Source organism: Thalassophryne amazonica, chromosome 5, assembly GCF_902500255.1.
Source record: "Thalassophryne amazonica chromosome 5, fThaAma1.1, whole genome shotgun sequence".
Taxonomy (NCBI): Eukaryota; Metazoa; Chordata; class Actinopteri; order Batrachoidiformes; family Batrachoididae; genus Thalassophryne; species Thalassophryne amazonica.
This window is the reverse complement of record NC_047107.1, coordinates 46560324-46580255: the sequence shown is the minus strand read 5'-3', so window position 1 is coordinate 46580255 and position 19932 is coordinate 46560324. Positions and strand designations below refer to the sequence as shown.

At 41.6% G+C, this 19932-nt stretch overlaps 1 long non-coding RNA gene across 1 annotated transcript; it reads left to right on the top strand.

Annotated features, from left to right (window-relative positions):
* The first annotated feature begins 816 nt into the window (after positions 1–816).
* Positions 817–9237, top strand: LOC117510401. Its single transcript, XR_004560715.1, has 3 exons — positions 817–829; positions 2843–2847; positions 8847–9237. It is a non-coding gene; the product is annotated as an uncharacterized LOC117510401 (long non-coding RNA).
* The last annotated feature ends 10695 nt before the right edge of the window (positions 9238–19932 follow it).

Here is a 19932-nt window from a genome sequence, read left to right as displayed (position 1 = left end):
GTTCAGAAATTGACAAAGGACGTCGTTTACCAGATTTTGGAACACTGCGGGTGCATTGGTTAGCCCAAATGGCATGACTAGGTACTCATAATCACCAATTGGACTGTTGAAGGCAGTTTTCCAGTCATCGCCCTGTTTAATGTGCACTAAATGATAAGCATTGCGAAGATCCAATTTCGTGAAGAATGTGGCACTCTCTAGCAGTTCGAACGCGGTGGCAATGAGGAACAGCAGGTACCGATTCTTAACTGTTACATAATTGAGGCCCCGATAATCAATGCACGGGCGGAGGGATTTGTCCTTTTCAATGAAGAAAAACCCCGCCCCGGTGGGCAATGACGAGGCTTGAATCAAACCAGCTTCTAAAGATTCCTGTATGTATTCATTAATTTTAACGTGTGCCGACAGAGAGAACAATTTGCCCCTGGAAGGAATAGTTCCCGGCAAAAGCTCGATGGCACAGTCATATGGGCGATGCAGTGGTAAAGATTTAGCTCTAGTTTTACTCAAAACCATGGCTAAATCATGATAATACCACGGAACTCAGGAGAGATCTGGGTTAGAATCCAGTATCATAACAGCAGGTTTAGACAGACAACACTAACACAGGGGGGTCCCCAGGAACTAATCTGCCCTTTAGACCAGTGAAAGTTCAAGCTGTGTTTCTTCAGCCAAGGGTGCCCCAATATCATTGGATGAGTCATTTTATCGAACACATGGAAGCTAATGGTCTCAGAATGATTCTCTGTTATTACTAAACAGACTGACTGGGTGCGATGGGTGATTTGACAGAGTATGTAGCCATCCACTGTGTGCGTCAACAAAGAGCGTGAGAGACAATACAATTTAACACTAGAATGCCTGGAACTTTCTGCCACTGCTGCAAGGCCCTCCTCCCCCTCTCAAATTACTATTGTGGTGCTCACCCTATTGACTGGTTCCTTTGAGTTGCAAATTAGATCAGTACCTGCTCCCTTGCCCCACTCAGACTGTGTTGAAAGAGGGAGACATGTAGGAAAACAGGTCTTGAGGACCAGGGTTAGGCATCCCTGGCCTAAATTGAAGGATAGACCAAACAAAGGACTTCAATGAAAAAACAACATTTATTTCACACATAACAATATTCAAGAGAAATCGCATTGATAAACAATTTTTGACCACAGTCAACAGAAGATTTTTTGCCGCAAATCTTCAAGCTCCACTTTCTTATGCAGCGTGCTGAGAAGACACGCATTTTTCTTCTTTTTAGCTGCATACACTGTTAGCAGGGCACTGCAAGAAGTGATCACCTGTGTTGAAAACTCCTCACGTTCTCTGGTGTTTTTTACCTGGTCTGGAACTTCCCATCGAATTTTGTTTATTGTGCCAAGCAGAGTTGTGTTGCATTGTAGAAGCCTGTTCGCCAGAGACAACGATGTGAAAAATTGTCCATAGTGACAGTTTTGCCTGTGTCCAAAAAGGGTTCCATAAGCCTTATCACAACATTGTCTGCAAGTCGCTCTCCTATGGCACAACTGGGGTCTTTTCCTAAGTAAAGCCTCAGTCCCACCGAATAATGAAGGCTGAAGAAGGAGCCACGCATGGGTGTGGGGTGATTATTTGAAGAATGACCCACGTTTTCATCTTAACACGTATCCACTATGAAGGTGCCTCTATGTGCCTCTCTGTACCCCGCATGTGCCGCGTAGCAGCCTCTAGTGAGCCACGACCGAGCTGTCATTACAGCCTCGAATGGCTCGCATCAGCCACACTAAGCCACGCAGTGCCATGATAGCACCATGATAACGCCATGTTGGCGCACGTTTAGGCATGAGTTTGGTCCAAGCCTCCAGCCCTCCCACACCTGGTCCCTTCAAAGTGTGGGTTTTCAATTCACAGATTCACAGCAGCATTTAAAGATGTCCCTTCTTTTTTTTTAACGCAGTCCAAAAATAGACACTCCATCACACTTCCGCAGTTGTGCACTGTGCGCCAGGCTGTAGTCCACCTGTAATGCACCAGACCAGCTAGACCTGAACCACAAGTTCCCGGAGAGCCGGCTCTGTGCTCCTCGCTGGCTCCGCGGCTCTCTAGCTTTTTTTTGTTTTGTTTTTTTTGCGGCTTTAAACACACAAAACTTTATGTTTGTCCGTTTATTTCTGCAAAATCGCTCTTTTGCGCGCGTGCTGCTGTTGTCCTTTCATGGACAGCTGCCTCTCTGCTCTTTCTGGCTTCCGTTCCATCCATGGCTTGCTGGCTTTATTTTTTCCCTGGCTTTAAGCACAATCATTTTTACAACGTGATTCCACTTTTGACTTTGTGTTCGTCTGTTTATTTCTGCAAAAGCGCTCTTTTGCGCATGGTGCCGTTCTGCATATAGAATGAGGTGGCCATTTTATTATATACACCTGTGGATCATTTTCAATATATATATTTCTTTATTTCTTCCACAGCTTACAAGTCACCATGATACAACTTTTAACTTTGTGTTATGTCTTCAAAGTCGGTCTTTTGCGCGCTCTCCACCTGTGTTGCTGCACAGCTCCTGCTCTTAGCTGCTCCACTGGAGTTACTATCTTCCATGGCTTTAAACACACATCCACTTTCACGCAGTCACCCAAATTTTAACTTTGTGTTCATCCAATATTGACTGAAATATCACTCTTTTGTGAGCTGGCGTTCTGCCTAAATGCTCGTTTGAAGCGTGATGAGGAGTCACTACTGCCTCAGTGCGCACACACAGCGGAGCTCATGTGATACATTAATTCCAGAAGTGATTACAGGTATTTTCGGCATCCAAGGTTTGACAGAAAATGATTAATCCGCTACAAAATAATTATTTTATATAGAGTCCAGCGCACAGAGCAGGTGGAATTTGGTGCGCAAAGAGGAGACCCGCTCCAAAAATAGCCTCTCAGGTCTTGCCTCAGTGCATGCACACAGTGATCCATTAACAAGATATTAAATCAGCATACTTTTACATACAACAGACATCAACATACAGACATACTTTTATAGCAAGGAACTGTTTTATCAAGCTACAAAAAACATTAAAAATAATTACCTTAAGCTGCTCAAAATACATCCCACATGGAGCAGGAAAGAGGAAAAAAAGTGTCCAGATGAAACAGTCCTCTGTGATGCCAGAAGTGATTAGAAGTGTTTTCAACATCCAAGGTTTGGCAGAAAATGATTAATCCACTACAAAATATATAGAGTCCAGCGCACAGAGCAGGTGCAATTGTGTGCGCAAGAGGAGGAGCCGCTCCAAAAATAGCCTCTCAGGTCCTGCGAAGGTGCCAGGCGCACGGATAATGGACTTTTTGCAGACTCGTAAGCACCACGCAAATGCCTCTAAGTCGTTGCAGTAACTCGAACACAAACTGCACCACGCTGTTGTTGCTAAATTTTGAACATCTTGAAATTAGCGCCACGCTCAGAGAGGAGCCTCGTTAACTGAAGATAATGCCTCTAAGAGCCACTCTGAGCCACTATAATGCCACGATAGCTGACGAAACAAAAAAAAAAAACAGGGTGCGTGGCTCCTTCTTCACTCGGTGGGACCGAGGCTTAAGGAATGGCATTGCACATGTACTTAGTGTCTAAGTCTGCTGCAATCCAAAACTTTATTCTGAACTTATCCAGTTTAGATGCAATGTATTGCAGAAAAGGACACCGGAACTTTGTTGGAAATAACTGTTCACCAACTGTTATGTGTTGCCCTGGGTTGTACGACAGCACACAGTTCTGAACAAAGTGCCCCCAAATGTCTGAAATGGCAGCAAATTTGTCTGTCTGCATGCATTCCAAACGGGTGTCCTTGATATCGAAGTGTAAATAGTACATCAACTCTTCATATCGGTCTCGGGACATTGTGGACATGATTTACGGAATGCCGAAGCATTTTGACCAGCAGTCACGCATGGCACTGGTTCTGCCAATCGCTCCTCTGAAGAATAAAACAGCGATGAATGCCATCAGCTCGTAGACACTTGTGCTCCAGTCAGTTTGTTTTACGGGCTTTGTGTACTGTGCAGTCTGTGATGGTCCTCAGCATGCTGATGTCAAATAGACAAAGGAAGCTTTGCAAGCGACTAGTCACTTTGCGTCTTGCAATCTCTGTCGGTCCTGCATTGCTGACTGATGTCTGCATTGGCTGAACAGTGCTGAAGTCCTCAATTTGCACTGTGCACAGTTTCTCCAATCACAGCCACATAAGCCCATAACTTGTCTTGGGTTGTCTGGGTGTCTTGGTAGCTTTCCTCACTCTCCTCTCTCTTTCTTGCACAGTCACTCAGTTTTTGAGAACTGTCCACTCCATGCAGATTTACCATAAAGTGCCATACTGTTTGTATTTCTTTGTAATTAATGTAAATAAAGTCCAAGACATATTCAGTGGCAGCTTTACCATCAGAGAGCCTCGTCCAAAACTACCACAAAAGACTCCAAGCTGTCATTGATGTTAAAGGGGCAATACACAGTATTAAGAACAGGGGTATATAAACTTTGGATCGGGGTCATTTGGGTAGTTCTCTTGTCATTTTGATTTAAAAAGAGGAAACACAGTTGTTTGACAATAAATGGCTTCACCCAACCACTAACCATGAGTGAAAAAAAAGTTTTTGTGTTGTCATTTATATTCTCTTAAGAATGGCCAAAAAAGTAAAAATTCTGCCAGGGCATGTAAACTTTTGAGCACAACTGTGTGAACCCCAGTGTAATTCATCGGGTCCTTCTCTCTTCACTTGTGTCAAAAGCCTGGGTGTGAAGGCGAGATAGATTGCTGGAGTGACAGCAAGCAAAATGCCATCAGAAAAACCTTGGCAAGGCTCCATGAGCACAAAGACAGCTGGGTGAACATTGATACATACACATGTAGAAAGACAAAGCCAGTGACACATTCATCCATGGATTCTCTGTCAGTCACAACAAAAGGGCTGTCGATGACACAACTTTCCAGTTTCAAACCTTGTCTTTCACATTGGGCACCATTTTGATTATCTATAATGCATGGACTAAAGCACACATAGTGCAAGTGCATTTCCCTCAGACAATTCACATATAAGAATATTTATTGCAACAACACATTTGAGTATGGGCTAGGCTTTGATCACACCACTCCCCGCATATGGATACTTGAGTAAAAGGGAATGATGAATAGTTATAGATATTTTGTCCCAGATCGGAGCCCACAGGTAGATATTGGGGTGGAGGCTGGGATGAGCAGCAGCAGTACCACAACATGGTAAAAGCTTTGCCAAGTGTTGTGGCTTTTATGAGACCTGGATTAACAGATGGTACATCCACTGAGAGGTGTGAAAGTTCATTTTCAGTTTTGCAGAATGTCGCCACTGATCACCATGTGGTTCCTGCACCATGTGCATAAGACACAGCTGGTTTTGCAGGACTGTGAGACAGGTTTCACATGTAAGTACTTGAATGAATGGAAGGGTAAGGACCTCAGGACATTCTACACTAGGAAATCTGCAGCTCCTTTAATAGTAAGTACAAACTGTTTAACTCTAAACAACTAAGTTCATTTTTCTTTTTCTGACAGTTGGAACAGTGTTTTGGTCACAATTAAACCAAGGAACTGCCACAAACATGCCTATAGAGAAGTACTGAAGAGGTGTTTGTTTTTCCCTTTGTGTTGGTCGCTATGGTGTACAGTGGTTTGTGGTAGACAAAGCAGACTTTGTGAATCTGCAACTCAAAATCTTCATAAATTACATCTGATTAAATTATATCCAACCATTTTCTAACTTCTAAGATGATAAATGATTCTAGTATATTCAGTGGTGGGCACAGTTCCGATAACAGATAATTATCGAAGATAATGTTTTCATTATGGGATTAACATTGTACAATTCATTGATTTTCCCATATTTAACTTATTGTGTAGAAATCTGGGGATCAACATATACAACTTATATACAACCTTTGTTTATTCTGCAGAAAAGGGCTTTAAGGGTGATTAGCAACAGTGGTTTTAGAGATCCATCTAATCCATTGTTCATTAAGTACAGGGTACTTAAATTTCATGATTTGGTTGATTTGAAAATATTACAAACAATGTACCAAGCTAATAAAAATGCTTTACCAACAAACATTCAAAATATGTTTGAGAAAAGAGTAAGTAGTTATAAACTGAAAGGAATAGAAGTCTTTAGAAAACCAAGATACAGAACCAAAGTAAAAGAACGGAGTATTGCAGTAAATGGTGAAAAATTATGGAACAATCTCAACAAAGAAATTAAAGAATTAAGGTCGCTTAAATGATTTAAAAAACATATTAAACTAGATGTATTAAGTAAGTATGAAACTATAAAATAAGTTAGTGGGCTGTAAGGAAGTTAAAAAAAAAAAAGTAATTTGTTAATAATGTATAAAATGTTTTAAGTTTAAAAATGTAACCTGTCAGAGATGTAATCTATTTAATAATGGTCATAATTATGAAATAAGTCAGTGGTATGTGACAAGTTAAAGAAATACAATCTGTTAAATAATGTTGAAAAATGATGCTGGATATTGAAAGATTGTATTGTAAAAGGGGCAGAAAATATAAGACTTGTTCTTCTATCTGCTCCTTTTCATTCTGGTAATGGAGATGCTTTATTTCTGCTTTTCTGTTTTTTTTTTTCTTTTAAATGAATGAAATAAATAAATAAATGAAAATGAAAAAATGAAAATTATCTTTTTAGATAACTTTAAAAACCATTATCGGACTAATTATCTTCCGATAAATTTTTGTCCGATAACTTTTAGACCAATAACGTAGTAACAAAGCTGAACAACAGCAAACAATTTTAAAATTTAAAATCAGTTGAGCACCTACCTGTTAAAAGTTTCCTAAAAGATGTATGTATAGTTCCACCCTCTGCAAACAGAAGAGAGCTGCTTCTATGAAAAACTGCTCTATTCTCTGCAAGCAAAGGAGAACTGGTCTCACACACACACACACACACACACACACAACACACACACCACACACACACACACACACACACACACACACACACACACACACACACACACACACACACACAAATCATTTCCTTTAAAGTAGACCTGCGTTGAAATAAATGTGGTCAGATCTCAGAAAGAAATAGCTGATATGTATTTATAAGACCCTTATGAATGCAGTAAAGTAAATCTGTAAGCCCAAATTTGTAATTCAGCGGAGAAATCTTCATTTAAAATGACACATTTGCAGCTAAAATTTGGCCCTCCGCCAAAACTGTTTGTACTATCCGGAAATTGCACTGACGTGCGGCAGAAGACGGCCCCGCTCGCGCCTTCAGTCTGATCCCGCATTGAAATTGATTTTATCTGTTAGTAATGTTACTGTTATACACATCCTGGTTTCAACATCCAAAAGTAAGCAGCACATTCAGAAGGATCTTATGTGTAAATATAAGTCATTTTTTGGTCCAAAGATCTGACTGCATTTATTTCAATGCATGTCTACTTAACACCATACTGATACGCTGGCAATATCACCCAAGTCATCCAGAGGCATACATTTTTAACTTATGGTTCAAATTTTAACCAAACTCATTTTGGACAAGTTATTTAAAATTACTGTCATGTCTGAAGTTTTATAAAGTGAAAATATCAGATATATGTTTTAGTTTTAAAGTAATGTGCTAATTTCTATGGTTTTAGTGAGCACATGCTGTACCCAGCAGTGCATTATGGGTAGGATAGGGTAATCTCAGTATGTTCACGACAGGACAAATGCATTTCAGACACTCTGTTCAGGCTCCATGGACAACAGCATTAAACTCTAGTGCCTAAAACTCTCATGAATATATTCTCTGGGTTTATAGACGTTATTGTATTTGCATTTGTTAAATTCCACGCATGTTAAATGTAGCAGACACGGATTATCTGGAATTTTGTTTTGGCAAGTTTTCACGGTCTCTACTGACATCTACTGGCCAGTAGTGTTCATGGCAGTATTCGTCCTGAAGATGAGGAGACGCTGTATGATATTTTTAATCACAAGTTAAGTTTTTTCAAACTTAACTTACAAAAACTCTTGATGGGAGACATCAAAGTTTAAAAACAAAACAAAATGACAAAAAAACATTACAAGACAGCTCTGGGGTGTTTGCACAGGCACAGTGCTAGAGGTTGGATGCTTGTAGCTCTTCAGCAGCAGGAAACCCTCACGACGGCCGATTAGAATAATATCAGACAGGTGATTTTCATTCCACCATACGATCGGCGATCAGGAGGTGGTCGTGAGATGTTAAACGCAGCTTGTTACTCCATGTACACTACACAATGCAGGACGCGTGATTAACCTGAAACTCGGTCCAAAAAATTCTCACACGAATGAAAAATCATCTGAAAAAGGACCAAAACTCGCACAGTGTAAAACCAACATTTATGTGTCAAGACAATATTGAGTGCACATTTTACAGTATAATAAAACATGTGCACAGCACTAATAAAATGAGCGCACATTCTCTCCACATGCAAAACATTTTGCGATGACACTTCTAGGGCTCCGTAAAAATACCTGTTTTTACAAATAAAAAAATTGAATATTTTACAAAGCACATTTATCTGTAAACACCAACACATGATACACATCACATTAACGTGTTGGTTTACATAATGAATGACTGAACCAATCAGTGTTTAGCAGAGGCACTTTTACCCAGAATCCTTTGCGATCTGTCTGTGTTTGTTACAAAACCTCAGAATTAGGAGCAGTATACAGCAGCTGTCTTGGGATATATCAGGTTCTGCACAGACATGGTCACTATGGATAAGTACATCCATGTTTATCCCAACACGAAGCCTTGGATGACTCGGGAGGTGCGGAACCTGCTCCAGGAGAGGAACTCCGCCTTCAGGTGTGGTAATGGGGAGCTGTACAGTGCCGCCAGAGCCAACTTGAAGAAGGGGATCAGATGTGCCAAGACAGCTTATAGGAGGCGAATAGAGGACTGCTTCCAGAGTCAGGACTCTCGGCGGGTGTGGCAGGGTGTTCAGCACATCACGAACCACTGACCCAGCACCCTGTTGGCAGACTACAGTGATGCCTCACTGGCAGAGAACCTCAATAGCTTCTTTGCCCGTTTTGAGGTGCAGCCACCAGAGACAGTCATCGTCCCCTCACCTGCCCTCAACAGCCACGTCCTCATGTTGGAGGAACAGGAGGTAAGGCGGGTGTTGAGGGGGGTGAATTCAAGGAAAGCTGCGGGTTCAGACGGCGTCTCGGGACGGGTGTTGAAGGAATGTGCAGCTCAGTTAAGCTGGTGTTTTACAAACATTTTCAACCAGTCCCTGAGCCAGGCTGCTGCCCCCCCCCACTTGAAGTCCTCTATTATTGTCCCCCCCCCAAGAAGACCAGGATCAGTGATCTGAATGACTATCGCCCGGTGACACTAACTCTGATTATTATGAAGTGCTTAGAAAAGTTAGTCCGGGCCTACATCATCTCCTGCCTTCCCCCTGGGTTTGACCCTCACCAGTTTGCTTATCATGCGAGCAGGTCCACGAAGGATGCCATCATTATGGCTCTACATGCTGCTCTGTCCCATCTGGAGCAGCAGGGGAGCTATGTGAGGCTGCTCTTTGTGGACTTTAGCTCAGCATTTAATATCATTCTTCCAAGCAGGCTGGTGATTAAGTTGTTGGACCTGGGGGTGTCCCACTCCATTTGCCGGTGGATCTTGGACTTCCTCACAGACCGCTCTCAGAGGGTGAGAGTTGGCCCTCACATCTCTTAGGCCATTAGCCTCAGCACCGGCTCCCCTCAGGGCTGCGTGCTGAGTCCTTTGCTCTACACCCACTACACCTATGACTGCACCCCCTCTCACTTCAGCAACAATATCATTAAGTTTGCTGATGATACTACTGCGGTGGGACTCATTTCTGGTGAGGATGAGTCCCCCTATAGAGAGGAGGTGCAGCAGTTGTCGGCCTGGTGTAGGGAGAACAATTTGATCCTCAACACCTCAAAGACAAAGGAGATAGTGGTGGACTATAGAAGGAGGAAAACAGTCATCCAGCCACTGGTCATCGATGGAGACTGTGTGGAGTGGGTCTCTGAATTTCGTTTTCTGGGCGTGTATTTGAGAGACAACCTGACTTGGAGCACAAATACTATGGCTACCATCAAGAAGGCACAGCAGAGACTCTATTTCCTGAGGGTTCTCAGGAATAACCATCTGCCACAGAGACTGCTGGTGTCCTTCTATCGCTGCTCCATAGAGAGCATTTTGACCTACTGTCTGTGTGTGTGGTTTTCCAGCTGCACAGTCACAGACAGGAAAGCTCTCCAGAGGGTTGTCACCACAGCCCAGAAGATCACTGGTTGTCTCTTGCCTTCACTAGAGGAACTGTATACAAGTTGTTGTCTCAGGAAGGCATGGACTATAATCAGAGACCCCTCCCATCCTGGACACTATTTGTTTGAATTATTGCCATCGGGCAGACGATACAGGGCACTTAAGGCCAGAACAAACAGACTTAAAAAGAGCTTTGTGGGAAGAGCTATTTGTGAACTGAATGCTGCTGGACCTGCCATTTTCTGATTGTGATTGAGTGTTTTAACTAGGTTTTATGTAGAATTTTTAGGGTTATTTATTATTCTATTTATTTATTTTAAATGTGCTTTTAAGAGATTGTTTTTAATTTCATTGTCATGCACAGTATTTTTTTTCTGGTGTCATGTACAATGATAATAATAAATTCTATTCTATTCTAATTAGTGCATTATTCAACATTAAAAGATATGTTATATTTTAACTTTGTACAAATGACAGAAGTGACATTAATTGTGTTATTCTATCAGTATTCACACCAAACCATAAGTCAGTATGACTTTCCAAGCTGCTCTCAGCTTGCTTCTGTGCTGTAAGCCGGGTAGTAAACAAGAGCTTCCAGCAGGGGGCAGGATGTTCAAACATAGAAGTGTGGGCTCATTGTTTGGGTCTTTTGTCACTTTTGACGCTTCCAAAAGCGATTGTGGTGTTAAAACTCAAATTCAGCTTATTAGTAGTTGCAAATGTACCAGAGACAATACTGGAATTTATCGGTTATTGGTTATCTGTAACTTCCGATACATTTTTGGGGTGGTTTATCGGTTTATCTTTATCAAAGATAACTTTTCAGTTATCTGATTATCTGTTATCGAAGTTAATTTTTTGGTTATCTGTGCCCACCACTGAGTATATTATAATAGCCAAGTGGCCTCTGTATGCATGTGTGCATGTATGTGTATGGCTGAAACCAGGGAGCAATAACATTTGCTGTTTGGTATGCTTATGCATTTTGGGTCAAGGATAGGACTAGAATTTTTAGAGAAGCTGCATATATTAGCTAACAACACTGAACAATGGACAGTGATATTTACATTCTGGACTAACATGCCAATCCAGTGGGGGGCTGTAAATCATCTATATATTAAAGTGTGTGTGTGTGTGTGATTTTATTTAGTAAATTCAATGTAAGTAAGTCCCTAAATCTGCTCCCTTGCTTACACTCGGCGTTGCCACAGCAAATCCAAGGTGGATCTTCATGTTGAATTGAAACGTTTTACGCTGGTAAGTACATAACTTTTTTTAATACGTTAAAAATACATGGATGATGCAAGAAAGTGAAAACACTTATTTCCATGGTAGTCCATTTAAAAATTAAAGACAAAATAGAAGAAAATATAATAATAATAATAATAATAGTGTGTGTATATGATAACAAGAACCTAAACAATTTGTAGATACAGTAAGACAGTAAATTAGCATAAAAATATTACATAATTAACAGGAAATAAAAGGATTGAGTTCTTCAAAAAACTGTTCTAAAAACATTCTGGAATCACACACCATTCCAACTCATTATAGAAACTTTTGCCAATTTATTACCACACTTGAAAAATGGCAGCTACCTATTTTATAACGGGCAACACACTTGTTATTATTTAACTGTGTTTAGTAAAGGCCTTGCACATACAATTTTCCATGTTTTTCTCGAATGTAACTGAAATTTAGTACTAACAACTTCCCAACAAAGATCAATAATGTCAAAAAGAGATTCTTCCCGGCTTCCTTCCTCTTCACATTCCTGAGGCATAATGAACTTTCATACCAATCAGCCACCAAAAACAAAAACAAAAACAAACAAACAACAAAAACAAATTTATATATATATATATATATATATATATATAGTGAGGAAAATAAGTATTTGAACACCCTGCGATTTTGGAAGTTCTCCCCACTTAGAAATCATGGAGGGGTCTGAAATTTTATCTTAGGTGCATGTCCACTGTGAGAGACAATCTAAAAAAAAAAAAAAATCTGGAAATCACAATGTATGATTTTTTAATAACTGATTTGTATATTACTGCTGCAAATAAGTATTTGAACACCTGTGAAAATCAATGTTAATATTTGGTACAGTAGCCTTTGTATGCAATTACAGAGGTCAAAAGTTTCCTGTAGTTTTTCACCAGGTTTGCACACACTGCAGCAGGGATTTTGGTCCACTCCTCCATACAGATCTTCTCTAGATCTTTCTGGTTTGGAGTTTCAGCTCCCTCCAAAGATTTTCTATTGAGTTCAGGTCTGGAGACTGGCCAGGCCACTCCAGGACCTTGAAATGCTTCTTACGGAGCTCCTCCTTAGTTGCTCTGGCTGTGTGTTTGGGGTCATTATCATGCTGGAAGACCCAACCATGACCCATCTTCAATACTCTTACTGAGGGAAGGAGGTTGTTTGCCAAAATTTTGCAATACATGACCCCATCCATCCTCCCTTCAATATGGTGCAGTCGTCCTATCCCCTTTGCAGAAGAGCACCCCCAGAGTATTATGTTTCCACCCCCATGCTTCACGGTTGGGATGATTTTCTTGGGGTTGTTCTCATTCTTTAAACATGGTAAGTGGAGTTGATTCCAAAAAGCTCTATTCTGGTATCATCTGACCACATGACCTTCTCCCATGCCTCCTCTGGATCATCCAGATGGCCACTGGTGAACTTCAAACGGGCCTGGACATGTGCTGGCTTGAGCAGGGGGACCTTGCTGCCCTGCAGGATTTTAAACCATGACAGCATCATGTGTTACTAATGTAATCTTTGTGACTGTGGTCCCAGCTCTCTTCAGGTCATTGACCAGGTTCTCCTGTGTAGTTCTGAGCTTTCTCAGAATCATCCTTACCCCACAAAGTGGGAACTTGCATGGAATCCCAGACTGAGGGAGATTGACAGTCATCTTGTGTTTCTTCCACTTTTTAATAAATAATCATAACAGTTGTTGTCTTCTACCAAGCTGCTTGCCTGTTGTCCTGTAGTCCATCCCAGCCTTGTGCAGGTCTACAGTTTTGTCCCTGGTGTCCTTAGATAGCTCTTTGGTCTTGGCTATGGTGGACAGGTTGGAGTGTGGTTGATTGAGTGTGTGAACAGGTGTCTTTTATACAGGTAACAAGTTCAAACAGGTGCAATTAATACAGGTAAAGAGTGCAGAAAAAGAGATCATCTTAAAGAAAAATGAACAGGTCTGTGTGAGCCAGAATTCTTGCTGGTTGGTAGGGTATCAAATACTTGTGTTGTGTGTTGGGGGGGGTTTGGCTGGCCAAGATACTGTTTGTGTGTTTTGTGTATACTTCGGGTGGATTGTGGGGGGCGTGTCTGAGGCTGTGATGATGGATGAAGCATCTCTCACCCTCCACTGTCATCATGCCAACCCCATGCACCTGATGAGCAGTTCATGTGCAGATCTAGAGGACTACCAGCTGAAGAGGACGCACCTGATGAGCAGTTCACGTGTAGAGCTAAAGGACTACCAGCTGAAGTGGATGCACCTGATGAGCAGTTCACATGCAGAGTTAAAGGACTACCAGCTGAAGTGGCTATCCTGATCAGCAGTTCACATGCAGTTCCAAAGGACTTCCAGCTGAAGTAGATATCCTAATGATGTACTACATTTAAGCCATGACTGCTCTGTGTAAGGTGCTGGGGACTCAACCTTGTTGCTGCTGTGTGACGATCGTTTGTCTAACATTGTGACGCTGAGGATCGCTCCAGGTTTGACGCACCGTGCCTGTTAAGGAGATGGGTGAGGGACATGCTCCATCAGCACACTTCAGAGGTAACTAAAGCTGTGAATGACTTTGAGTAATTAACAATAGTAATTTGGCGTTTTGTACGCAGCTATATTTGAGCTACTCTGATAATTGTGTAAATTCGCTCTTCACAGCCGTGGCGTGCGGATTGATGGTCCTCCACGGGCTGTGAGAGCTGTTTCTGTAATTTGAGTCTGAATTAGAACCTGAATGTGTTTGCTGATGGTGTGAACCCTAAACAGTATTTGTGTGAACAGTGTTGACTTATCTCGCCTCTCATCCTTAACAGGCGCTGTCCGATTCATTAACCACCTGGGGGGTGCCGGCGGGAATTTCTGGGTCCAGAACTGTCGGGCTCCAGTCCCTTGGGCGCTAGGAAGAGTGCGTCGTCCTCCACCCCGCCAGGCTATTAATTCACTTTTTGTTTATATTTGCACTTGAAATAAATCTGTTATGTTCTTTGGAACCGCTCTCTGTTTCTTTAGCGCTGGGTCCTTGTAGAGACGCTGGTTCGCTCCTGTAACCTGCGTCCTAACATAACAACTTATTTGCAGCAGTAACATACAAATAAATTATTAAAAAATCATACCTTATGATTTCTGGATTTTTTTTTTTAGATTATGTCTCTCACAGTGGACATGCACCTAAGATGAACATTTCAGACCCCTCCATGATTTCTAAGTGGGAGAACTTGCAAAATCGCAGGGTGTTCAAATACTTATTTTCCTCACTGTGTATATATATATATATATCTGTCACATTCATTTGTATGCTTTTCTGGATATTTCAAAACGCTGATGGTTGCTTTTTACTGATCTCAAAGCAACATATTCAATAAAGGTCTCATCTTTTTTTGCAATGTGAAGATGATGGTGAAGCTGATATCAAGCTGATAAATTGAAAGGATCCTTGGCTAAACAACACAGAGCGTTTGAAAATTGTTTTTCATCATGACATGGAAACATTTTACAGAGTGCCATGCAAGGAAAAAAATACATTTCTGTCATTCAGGCCTGCACGACACAGCAGAGTCATGACAAATGAGGTGACAATGAGTGGAATCCAGATGACATTCTTTGGCTGACTGCCTTTACTTTGCTCACCCAGGGGAGTAATTTCACACCGCAGAGAGGCTCCTACAGACTTTTTTCAAACTGAGGGAGGAAGCAGCCAGAATGGATAGTAACATTTGATTTCCCATGTGTGCACCTGATGATAGGTCCAGTTTGGAGAAGTTTCACGGATTATAACTCGAGAATATTCGGGAAAATGGCATTGGAAGGTGAAATGAGCCCTCTCTACCCAAAGAAAGACAAGACTACTTTGTTTTAAAATGAATCTCAGAGCAGCAACTTGGCTTTTCATTTTTGCCCCCAGTTCTTTCAGCAGATGGAATGGGAAAAGTGGGGCGAGATGGCAGAAGTCTTTGAAATAGGAGCTACACCGACCCAGTACAGTTTTTCTGATTGACGTCTCATAAGTATTATCTATGGTGGTGCTGTTGCTTTCTGACAGGCAGGATGAACAGCACCAGCTTGTTGTTTTTCCTAAGATAGGACCCAGAGTGAGAGAAAAGGCTTTATCATTGGACATCGCAATAATCTCTTTTCCTCAAATATATGAAACAACTGTCATAACAAATCAAAGACAAAACAAGAAGATATGAGACTGGGGGGGGGGGGGGGGGGGGGGGGGGGGGGGGGGGGGGGGGGGGGGGGAGGGTGGGGTGGGGGGGAATAAGGGGAATTGAAAAGAAAATGGGAATTTTATAGTTGATTTGACCATGCTAATTGTGACATATAGGCCTATGTTAGCACCCCTTCACACATAACACAAAAGATGCAGAAACCGGAAGAAAATCTGTGAACCAAACATGAAATGGAGAACCATGAAACATCCCACCTGCTGTCGTGTCGGACACATGGTCGCACAGGCGTGCACGACACACTGACAACAGTTTCATGCACGCTCTTGCATGAACACAGTGCGAGCAGCTGGAACATGTTGTGCCACATCGTGCCTCTGTTATGAAAAAACAAGAAAAAGAAAAAAACAGCTGGAACATGTTATGCCACATCTCGCCTCTGCAGTGGAGAAAAAAAAAAATCAAAACCACACACCAATACAGAACCCTGTAGTTAAATACTGTAACCCTGCTTAAAATAAATAAATAAATAAGTAAATGCTTTACCACTGCGCTTCAATCGCTGTCCTATTACAGGAGCATGAAATACTTAAAATCAACAAGGAAATAAATGTATGTTTTCAAAAAAGAGAAATCAGACGATGTATGGACACGCGTGTCAGGCTGGCCTGCAGCCTGCCGAGATGTGCTGTGTGCGGCTGCTGCAGCCTGGCGCAAAGGCAAAAGATGTTTTATGTATTTCCACGTGAGGACAGCAGGCAGAGACACGCACCTCATGGAGGAAAGTTGTAAGTTCATATCTTTCAAAACACAGTACGTGTTCCCCAGGTGGGATGTCCAGGAGCAGAGATCTCAACAGCAGCTGCTGTGGGCGGACACACCCCCCTGTCCACGCAGTGCCCAGACCAACATGTCACTCTGTTTCTGTGTTATGTGGTCATTCATTTTAGTTATTTGTTATGTAATTGTGTATGTAGGTATTGTCATAATTATTGAATTACGACATTACCTACACAGAGACCACCTGTCCTGGCGGTGGTCTGTGTGTTTGTAATGTTACACATCGTGTGCACTGACCCGTCATTTCCAGCTGTCAGTGTGCTGTGATCAGCTGACAGGCACCGCGCCATGCTGTGTGTGCTCAGACATGGTTGTCCAGCCCCCATGTGTTCGTGTATGTACATACATATCAACATTTTATGCAAGTGTCCCCCTCCCCCGCACACGAAACACACATACACCACATGTGTTTTGGGGGGAGCATGATACACATGCACACCTGCGATACACACACATTGCACCATTGCAAAAAGCAACGCCACACTCGTGGGGTCACATAGACATATTTCACATCCAGCACAAATGGCCACACATTTTCTAAGTGTCAAGTGAGCGGTGTTGAATGTTCGTGTGTGTCACCTAGAATTTGGCCGACGCCTGCTGCAAGAGGGATCGAATGGGCTCTCACAGGGTACTCTGTCTTTCACCACTGCTGTGCGTGAATAATTGTAGCCACAGGTCTACGAGGTGTAAGAGGCATGCAATTGTGTCTGCTTCAGTTGTGTTATGTGTGAAGGGGCCTTAGAAACAAACATATTTTATATGATAAATCCCCTTTCAGCATAGTAGTAAAATTATGTTTTTTTTGTTGGCAACAGAAAATTACAGATTGTAATCCAGCCTGATAGGGCTTTGTGTCCACCAATGTTGTAGTCAAGGACGAAACTCTCAAGGCCTAGGCCAAAGCGTTGACTCCTCAAAGTTTCAGACATTTCATATGGTAAACTATTCCCCTCAGGAAACTAAGAAGCTATGGCATACTTGTCACTAAAATTGTTTCAAAGTTGTTTAAGCAACAGAAAACAATATGCGAATGAAGCTAGATCTTCCTGTAGTACACTTCAATGTGGGATAGCACAAGGTTCAGTTCTAGGTCCTGTATTGCTCTTGATTTATTTAACTATCTTGCTGAAAGCTCCACAAACCTTTTTTCTATTCTATTTGCCAATGATACTAATATCTTACTCTCTCCCAAGAACATTGATTCTCTGATGTGATTGGTCAACCAGGAACCCAAAAAAGTTGCTAGGTGTTTTGAAGCAGACAAGCAATCTTCAAAGACATAAAAGGCAAACTTTGTGGTTTTCTGTAACAAAAGAATAGCAGAATCAAGGCCAGTAACTGATTTCAAGGACAAGATCATCTACTGCATCATTGTATGGGAGTCTGCCTGTCTCTTTATACTGTCTCCTGTCTTCTCCCAACAAAAAATGTTTTTATCTCTACTTCTTCTAGATTTTAAAAACACACAACACCTTTATTTCAGGGGCTAAAAGTCTTCAATATCCTTGATATCAACAAATTATAACTTTGTCTTTTTACATTTAAAGATATAAACATTTATCCTAAGATATTTAATAACTTTAACTTATAATAACTTAATCTTTCCCAACTCACTGGTGCACTACTCTACCCAACAATTTCAAATTCCCCTTTTCAGAACATCTCTTACCCAGTGCTCCTTCCATTGGACCTCTTCTTGGTTTTGAAAGTGCCCCCCCCAAAAAACCCAAACAAAAAACAAACAGGAAACCCCCCCCAAAATCACCATCTATGCTATGCCACTAACATTTAATCAGTCTCAAAGCATTTAAATCCCATGGCTTTTATTAATTTATTCCTATATTGTTACTAATTTGTTTTCTTGGTTTACTTACATGTTTATTTTTGTTGTATCATTAGCATTATTTGTCCTTGTATTAATTAATCAGTATAAGTTTGTTTCTTGTCACTTCTAGAGCTGTTGTTAGATGGGAGAACCTAGCACAAGCCAAATAGGTTTCTTTCCTCCAGTAACTTATTGTTCTTTGTACCCACTTTTTAAAACAATGTGTGGAAAAAAAAACAAAAACAAAAAAAATGCTTGAAGCCTCAAAGCCAAGGTTTTGACCCGTAAAGGCCAAGACTTAAAACCTCAAAACCAAAGCCATCCATAAATTTAAAAAAGAAAGAAATTTGATTACAAAAAGAGGGACATTCCCACAAAAATAAAAAACTAACAAAAAACCCACAAACAAAGAATAAGCAATTTTAAATCCAATAGTAAAAGTAACTTCAGTAGGTTCAAGTAGTTCTTTTCAGTAAAAGCAATACTGTGTATTTTACAGATTGTTTAGATGAATAACTAAAAGTACAGTCTGGGTGCAAGCACTTGAGCTTTGTGTCACCACATCCACCACAGCACACAGCGGCCTTGGGTCCTTGATGGCAATGACCCAGGCAGCCAACCATTCATCCCCACCTCCTAAAAACAAACAGTGATCTGTCACAGCCAGGTGGAGCTTAGGTGTCCCTATGGCCTTCTTCAGGGACATGAGTCCTCTGAGGCACCTGCAGGTTGGATCATGCCCAGAGAAAAACGCCACATAGCCAAAATATCATAGTTGACATTGCCTCACAATGCAAGTCATATTCCTCATCTTAGTCTAACTCAGCATAGGTATGTGTGCGGGTGTGACTGCGTTTGTTTGTCTATTTGTAGCCCTGCGACAGACTGGTGTCCTGTCCAGGATGTACCCCACCTCACACCCTATGACTGCTGGGACAGACTCCAACCCCGCTGCGACCCTTGATTGGAGTAAGCAGCTGAAGATGAGTGAGTTAGTGAGTCTTCCTAACTAGCCATAACAGCAGTACCCAAAGTACCATCCATCCAACCATCCATGTTCTAAGGCACCTCTGACACAGACTATTATTTTTGGCCTCTTACTCTACTGTAAATACAGTGTGGACAACAACAGACATGATCCTGTTAACACAATCACATTTTCTTCTTTCTTGCTATGATGGCATCTTCAGAACTGCAGCTCTTGTGGGATATTCCCAGCTGGTAGTGGTCAGTACGTACTAACAGTGGTCTAAAGGGCCAGTTACATGGCACTTAACGAAGGGCAATGAAGCCCAAACGAAACAAGAAATCTGGACTTCCGTTGACTTTCGTTGGCATCGTTTAACCTTTGCGCAGCTTCGTTCCTGCAGCTGGCGCTTCGTCAGGATTTTTAAACTGTCGAAAAATTTGAACGAATGCCGCCAAAAACCACAATTCGTCCATATTTCGTTTTGCTGTCATTCTTGGTGTTTTGTTTTTTTTGTCATTTGCATAGTTTTTGTAATGTTTCTGTGTAGGCTCTCAGTTGTCCAGGTGGTTTCCATAGTAGAGAAGCTTGAA